Genomic DNA, 8498 nt, shown 5'->3' with positions numbered 1-8498 from the left:
TCCTCTCAACTTTTCTCTCAAATTGTGAGTTTCTTTCAAGACTTTTCTCTTCTTTTTTCTTGTCTTAAAACCGTAGCCTAAACAAACATATCATCATCATTTGCTTGCTTTGTTAATTGATCTTTGATGTTGTTGTTTACTTACTAGTTATTAAGAATCAAACTCTCTAGTTTGTTCTTCATATCATCTTGTTCATATAAGAACATACAAGAACCTAAACTTTCTAGTTATGATTCTACACTTAATGTTTTAAAGAAAGAAAGTTCATGAGTTGTAAAATCATTACTTGTATCCATGTTTGTAAACTTAAAGTTTACTTTCTTAAAGATCAAAGCCTTGACTTGAATCTTTAAAGTATGAACAACCATGAACTTGTTACTTGTAGATTTAACTTATTTCTTCATTTTATGTACTTTAAAGTTGAAATGTTGTTAATTTGGTCAGGTATTACTAGTTAATCTTGATCTCATATTTCTTGAAACTAAAAGTTAACTTTATAAGTTCAAGAACATGGAAGTATAACTTTCTAGTTATAACTTCATATACTTGTATTGGATCTAAGTTTCTATAGTTTATGGTCTTCTAATTTTGTTGTAAACAAGGGCTTATGAGCTTACATACCCTTTACAAGATGAGAATCTAAGTTTCATAACTTATGGTTTCATTAAAGTAAAGATTCAAGTGTTATGACTTAAGATTTAACTTAGTAACTTTAGATCTAGACTTTTGGGTCTTAGATCTTCAATATCTAACTAAGAACTATGTTCTACAACTTAAGATCTTGATTATTTAGTTTACTTTCAAGTTTGTAGTTCAATATTACTTTTAGAGTTCATGTATGTGTCGGATCTAAGATCTTGATGTAACTTTGGTTCATCAAACTACTTGCAACACTTAATTGAGTTGTGCTACTTATCTTAGACTTACACTTGTGTTATGATGGTCAAAACTTGGTAAAGATAATGCAAACACATCAACGAGTTGTACACTTGAAGCTATATGCATCAAGGATGAGAACCGTGATGAGCATCGAGCACCAAGAACCCACCGGAACACTAAACCTACTGTTTTTCGGGTCTGATCAGAATACCTGGGCTACTTTAAAGTTGATTTTCTGCTAGCTCTGTTTGATTAGATAATTTTTTGTTTAAGACTCGTCTTAATCCGAGTTACGGTTTAGGATCTATGGCCCTCCGAACGTCACTATGTCCTTTTAACGTTGTGCTGAAAATTCTGACCTACTCGCACTTAAACCGTCGCCATAGTCAAACGAAGATGAGTTTGGTTCTAGAATTTTACAGCAACTAAAGGACTCATATACGGAGCCATGGCCACTGGTCCCACCTCAATTCAGTTTGTATAGAGGCCGTGGCGACTGATCGAAGTCAGCCTTTGTTTTAAACTCTTTTCTAGAATGAAACTTACTTTATACTTTTTGTTTGATGGTGAATGATGATGATACTTATGACCTAATTTACATACATTTAAACCTATTGGGACGATTTACTGACTTAGTAACTTTTGACTTAGGTTCAGGACCTTTTGGACAAACGTACTTGCTTACTTTTCCCGAGTCAACTTTACTACTACTTTTCCACTGTGAGTTATAGCATCCCTTTTTACTTTAACTATTTTGGAAACTGAGAATATACATGCGCATTTTACGTTTTACATACTAGGCACGAGTACTTAAACTTATTATATTTATGGGTTTTACAACGGCATAAACTTTCCCCTTAGCTCGGTAATGTTTAGTCATTGGTCTTTGAACTGGTGAACGCGAATCTTAGATATGGATCCATAGGGTTTGACATCCCCACTCGGGCTAGTAGCACTAGTATTTAACGGGTGTTTAATACTTTGTAAACATACGCACTCACCAAGTGTACTTTCAGGGAGTTATAAACGTTAAGTTAGTTACCAAGTGCCCACGGTTAAACATATACTTTACATACTATTTTGAAACGCTCTTTGTCGCTCTGAAATCTCGTGGCCTACCTTACATACTGTTATACTTAAACTATAGCTCACCAACCTTTGTGTTGACGTTTTAAGCATGTTTTTCTCAGGTGCTTAAGGTTGCATGATTCCGCTATTGTACTAGTCATGCTTTGTAGACACCCGCTGCGCTTACTAGAGTTGTCACCGCATGAATTGTTTATTTGCATTCAAACTTATTTACTTTTGAAACAATGATTTGTAATGACCTAAGGGTCACCTACTATTATCTTTGCTTCTATTCATAGGAGCATACTTTTGGTTGTAAAACATTTGACGTTGGTTATGACGTCACCTTTTATCATGAATGCCAACTTGTTTTGAAAACGCATAAAGTGTTTGACCTTGTAATGATCCTGTTGTTGATGGTCCGTACATGTTGATTTAGTACGGGGCTTCACAATGGCTAAATACAAAGTGATCAAGACTAGTTGTGAAAATGATTAAGTGTAGAGAGTCTTTAATCTAAGTACTTGGTAAATAAGTTTATTTATTAAGTTAATATATATATAAAGATATAATTTACAAATCTAGGGTTTATGAAAATGAGATAGGGTTTATGATGATAAGCTAGGGATTTAGGACTTTATGTAAAATGTGTGAGGTAACACTCAGTCAAGTAAAACCTAAATACAATCTTAGAGTTATACAAACCCTAAAAACAAACCAAGACATAGATCATTAAATTTACTCGTCAAGTCGAAAATTGTAACTTAAAGAAGTCAAACTAGACAACTTAAGTTGAAAAGCTAGAGTTGTGACACATTATTTATTATTTAGACGCATCTAAATTTGTTTAAATGGATGTTTGCATCCCAATTTATTGGAGAAATGTTACCAAGACTTTTATGTATTAAACTAGGTTTTTGAGCCCCGTATGTTGCACGGGTGTGTAAAAAACTGTGCAAAAAAATATAAAAAATATAATTTATAGTTCATATTGATATGTAAATAGCGATACTAAAAAAGCAAAATCTAAGAAATATTTAAGAGCTCGTGGTGTTGACAAATTTTTATAAAATATTCGAGTTTAAGAGCTCGTGGTGTTAACAAATTTTAAAAGTAGTGTTAGTAACTTAACGTCTACGATTTTTTTTTTCCTCACCATTAATATCTTTTTAATTATATGTAAATGATATATTACGTAATATTTAGAGAAAATATGAGTACGTAATATACTCCTTAATATATATATATATATATATATATATATATATATATATATATATATATATATATATATATATATATATATATATATATATATGGGCAGGATCAATGGGGAAGTAACCAACCGGGGCGAAGCAAAAAAGAATCGTTTTTTGAAAAAACTTTGTTCACGAACATTATAGATTGGACGAAAATATGAACATTTAGAAAAGACACTTCGTGATGAATGTTATTATTTTGGCGGGAAAACGATCGACAAAAATAACATTCAAGATAATATTGTTCGTGAAGAATGTTAACGTTTTTTTCATGTTTTGTGAAGTAAAATTTAGCCCGATTTAGAGTTTAGGGTTTAGGGTTTGGTCATAAACCCAAAACACCAAACCCTAAACCCTAAACTCTAAACCGTTCGTGTTAAAAACTCAATTTAAATCCTAAATCTAAACCCTAAATCTAAACCCTAAACCCTAAATTAGTAAACCCTGATATCTAAACCCTATAAACCCTAATATCTAAACCCTAATGCCTAAAACCTCAACATACGGTAAAAAAACACGATAATTGTTATATATTACTTCTTCGAGCGTTTTTCCGCCAAAATAAAAACATTTATCACAAAGTGTCTTTATTAAATGTTCATATTTTCATCCAATCTATAATGTTCGTGAACAAAGTTTTTTCAAAAAATTATTTTTTTTTTCTTCCCCCCGATTGGTTACTTCCCCATTGATCTTGCCCCTATATATATATATATATAATATATAATATTATGTAATACAAATATATATAATATAAATATATGTACTATGTTATGTACTCATATACTACTTCGTATTAATAAATTAAATAAAATATATATGTAGATGTTATAAAATATCTAGATTGTGTTATAAAATATCTAGATTGGATGTTAATTTTATTATTATTATATTTCTTGCATAGTAATATTTTATATTATAAATAGACATGTATGGTAACCATTTAAGGTGTACCATTTCTCTTGAAATATCAATATCAATATTTATTCTCTCCTTCTTCTCTCTTTTTCTCTCTTTGTTCTTATAACCATTAAAGGTAGTTATAAGCCTACTGAATTATAACACGTTATCAGCACGAAAAGCTTAGTGTAATTAAAAGATATCTCAAACGATCACGAATCACTAATCAAGGTATGAAATTATTAATAATTTTCAGACTCGAATATATCAAATTTTGGACTACTAACATTTATATTTATGTTATTTAAGTTATATATGGTCGGTTATACCACCTGAATTATATTTCTGTAATCTAACTTTTACTAACTTCACTAACATTTATATTTATATTATTTAAGTTATATATGGTCGGTTATACCACCTGAATTATATTTCTGTAATCTAACTTTTACTAACTTCACTAACATTTATATTTATGTTATTTAAGTTATATATGGTCGATTATACCACCTGAATTATATTTTCTGTAATCTAACTCTTATTAACTTCACTAACATTTATATTTATGTTAATAAGACCTCATGATTGTACGCAACACGTCATTTGACAACACGGTACTTTATGTACGCAACACGTCATTTGACAACACGGTACCATGGGTCGAGATTAATTCCGATCAATACGAATACGACGGGGTCTTTATATGTTATCTAACATTTATGATTACTTATGCAATTAATCATTATTTATTTCATGCATACTAATGTTTATTCTTAAATTTATAATTTTAAAAGTTAAAATAAAAAAATAGTTTGTATTTTTATTAAAAGTAAATCTTAAAAGTTAAAATAAGAAAAAGTAGTTTGTACTTTTATTAAAAGTAAATCTTAAAAGTTAAAATACAAAAAGTAGTTTGTATTTTTATTAAAAGTAAATCTTAAAAGTTAAAATAAGAAAAAGTAATTTGTATTTTTATTAAAAGTATATCTTAAAAGTTAAAGTAAGAAAAAAAAGGGGATGGTAAAATGGAATAGTTTTTTGTCAAAAATGAAGTATTGAAAATGAAGTGGTCTCCTTCTATAACTAAAAAAAAATATATATACTTTTATCAAATGAATTTTTTTGTGGCCGACAATTTCAAACACGAGTCCGTGTTTAGTTTATCAAGAATATCTCTTGCTTTGGTGAAAGGTCACGATCACGATATCAGGTGTTGTGAAAGAATTAAAAAATTGGTCAAGTGGCCTTTTAAAAACTAGAAAAAAAATTTAAACAAAAAGTTTTTTTTTATATATTTATAATTTACGGGTAACGTAAAAAAAGGAAGTTTTTTTTTAAAAAAAAACACAAAGAAAGTGTTTAAATGAGTTTTACAGAAAGGGGGAAAGCAAAGTAAAAATTTTTTTTTTTCCAAACAAAGGTAAATGAAAGTAGGACTTAATACAAGAAAAAAGTAAACATCTCCTAGACGTGATAAAATCTATCAATGATAAGTATTAGACTTGATGAGCTAAATGTGACAAAAATGTTTCAACATGTCTTATGTTAATTTTCTAAAATAAGTTATTATTATTCCGAGTTTAACACATATACATATGTTAATTAAAAACAACCTTTTTGTTCTTATGTAGTGTTGGGTTGCAATTTTGGTTGTATGCCATAATTCCATCCAGTAGAATGACAATAGAAAACTTTTGATGATAATCAATAAAAAACTTTTTTTTCCAAACTTGTCAAATGTTTTGTTAAAAACGTGACCGTTGAAAAAAGGAGGTTGAATAATAAAACTTAAAAAACAAATTATTTTTTTAAGAGTGTGCATCAAAATGGCCCGTTTAATAATGGGGAGTAAAAATATAGTCAAATTATTTCAACGAACAAGGGTTCAATTGGATGTCTCTTAAAAAAAATCCGCGGGTATGAGTGATGGATCCAATGGATTCGCATCCACGACCCGCGGGTGCTATCCCTAATTGTGACAAGTACAAATCAACTAAAAGTCTAAAAAATAAATGCTCTTATAGGGACCAAATGTTCACAATAATTGCCTAAGCTAGATATGAAACAAATAGTTCATAAAAAAAAAAGGTCGTTGTGCATTTTCGGGATGATAGCCGAAATACACTTACAAAAGTAGGTCAGCCGTCAATTCTTTATGGCCATATCAACGTAGATCAATAAAATCATTTATGTTTTTGATAAAAGATTAATTAAAAATTAATTGTTTTTTGGTCTTGGATTCTCGGTAACAAAAGCAAAGGTTGTTTTTGGTTACCACAACAAACAAGACAGAGGTTGTTGACTTTTGTTGTTAAACATGGCACAAGTGAACAATAACAATAGATTATTGTTTTTGAAAAGAATAATGATGCGTTAATTTTATTGTATAAAATAAAATTAAAGAAAATGGTTTTCATTGATGACTGTGAACAAACGCAAACAAAGTGTTTGTGGTATTTGGTGATTAAAAAAAAGTGCATCTAAAGCTTCTACTGAAAATAATATGCATCTAAAGCTTCTACTGAAAATTAATGTGCAAGGTACAACGTATAACTATATGGTCAAATTCATTTGAGCCTTCGGAGTCACAAGTATATGATGTATATATATATTACTCAATTAACAAAATAGTAAATCTAAATTAATTCATATGAATAGTAAAACGAAAATAATTAATTTACTATTCACATAAAAAAGCGCATATGATAAAAAGCGCATCGCATATGATAAGCGCATATGATAAAAAGCGAATATGATGAAAAGCACAACGCATATGATGAAAATCGCATATGATTAAAAGCGCATATGGTGAAAAACACAGCGCATATGATTAAAAGCGTATATGGTGAAAAGGATATATGATAAAAAAAAACACATATGGTGATTTATAAAAAAAAAAAAACACATATGGTGATTAATGGAAAGCACATATGGTGATTAATGAAAAGTATATTGTGAAAAAGAATCACAAATGTTTCTTGAAAGAATTCAAGGTAAGATATATGAACCAATTCATCCATCATGTGAACCATTTTGATATTTCATGGTTCTAATAGACGCATCTAGCGGATGGTCTCATATTTGTATGTTATCAAGCCGTAATATGGCATTTACAAAGTTTCTTGCACAAATTATTAAATTGAGAACACATTATTCTGATTACACCATTAAAAGGATGAGACTTGATAATGCTGGTGAGTTAACATCTCAAGCATTTAATGATCATTATATATCTACAGGGATTGTTGTTGAACATCCAGTTGCTCATGTGCATACACAAAATTGGTTTAGCTGAATCAATAGATAAACGCTTGCAGCTAATAACTAGACAATTGATAATGAGTACAAATCTCTCAATATTTATATGTGGACATGTAAATTTACATGCTGCGACATTAATTCGCATTATACCATGTGGAAGTCATAAATATTTTCACTTAATACTTGATTTTGGCCAAGAGCCAAATATTTTCCACCTTAGAATATTGGTTGTGCAGTGTATGTTCCAATTGTATCACCACAAAACAATAAAATGGTTCTTCAAAGAAAGATGGTAATATATTTTGGATATAAAACATCTTCAATCATAAGATATATTGAACCCATGATGGGTGATGTTTTTACAGCACGTTTTGCTGATTGTCATTTTAATAAAACATTGTTCCCTAGATTAGGGGGAGAAATAAAAATAAAAAATAAAATGATGCTTCATGATGTGAACATCAATTAAGGTATATTGAACTCGCACAAAAGAATGTGAAACGAAAGTTCAAAAATAATGCATATGCAAGAACTTGCAAATTAATTACTTTATGCATTTACAGATAAAAAAAAAAGTGACCAAATCATATATACCAGCTATAAATGCTCCAGCTCGAACTGAAATTCCAAAAGCTGGCAATAATGTCACTGTTGAGTCTTTGCCACGCATCAAACGTGGAAGATCAATTGGTTCCGAAGATAAAAATCCTCGAAAAAGAAAATCAGCTGATAATGAGGTAAAAGAAAGTGTTCAAGAAGAACCACAAATCAATATTCCTTCTGCAGAGGATATTGATAAATGTAAATACTAAAATTGCGATAAAATTATGCAATATTATGGAACCAAAATGAAATTAAAATCTCTATGAGATATTTTCATATAATGTTACAATGACATCATGAATAAAGTTGATGATCTGAAACTAAAATCTGTCATTGAATGTACAAAGTGGACATGATTGAGCTCAATGGAAAGGAGCAAGACGAGCTAAATTAGAATCGCTCGATAAAAGAAAAGTTTTCGGATCAATCGTTATCACTTTTAAAGATGTGAAACATATGGGATATAAATGAATTTTTATCCGAAAAGAAATGTGCAAATGAAGTTACAAGGCAAAACTAGACTTGTAA

Source organism: Rutidosis leptorrhynchoides, chromosome 8 (genome assembly GCF_046630445.1).
Source record: "Rutidosis leptorrhynchoides isolate AG116_Rl617_1_P2 chromosome 8, CSIRO_AGI_Rlap_v1, whole genome shotgun sequence".
NCBI lineage: Eukaryota > Viridiplantae > Streptophyta > Magnoliopsida > Asterales > Asteraceae > Rutidosis > Rutidosis leptorrhynchoides.
Note: the sequence above shows the minus strand (reverse complement) of the source record.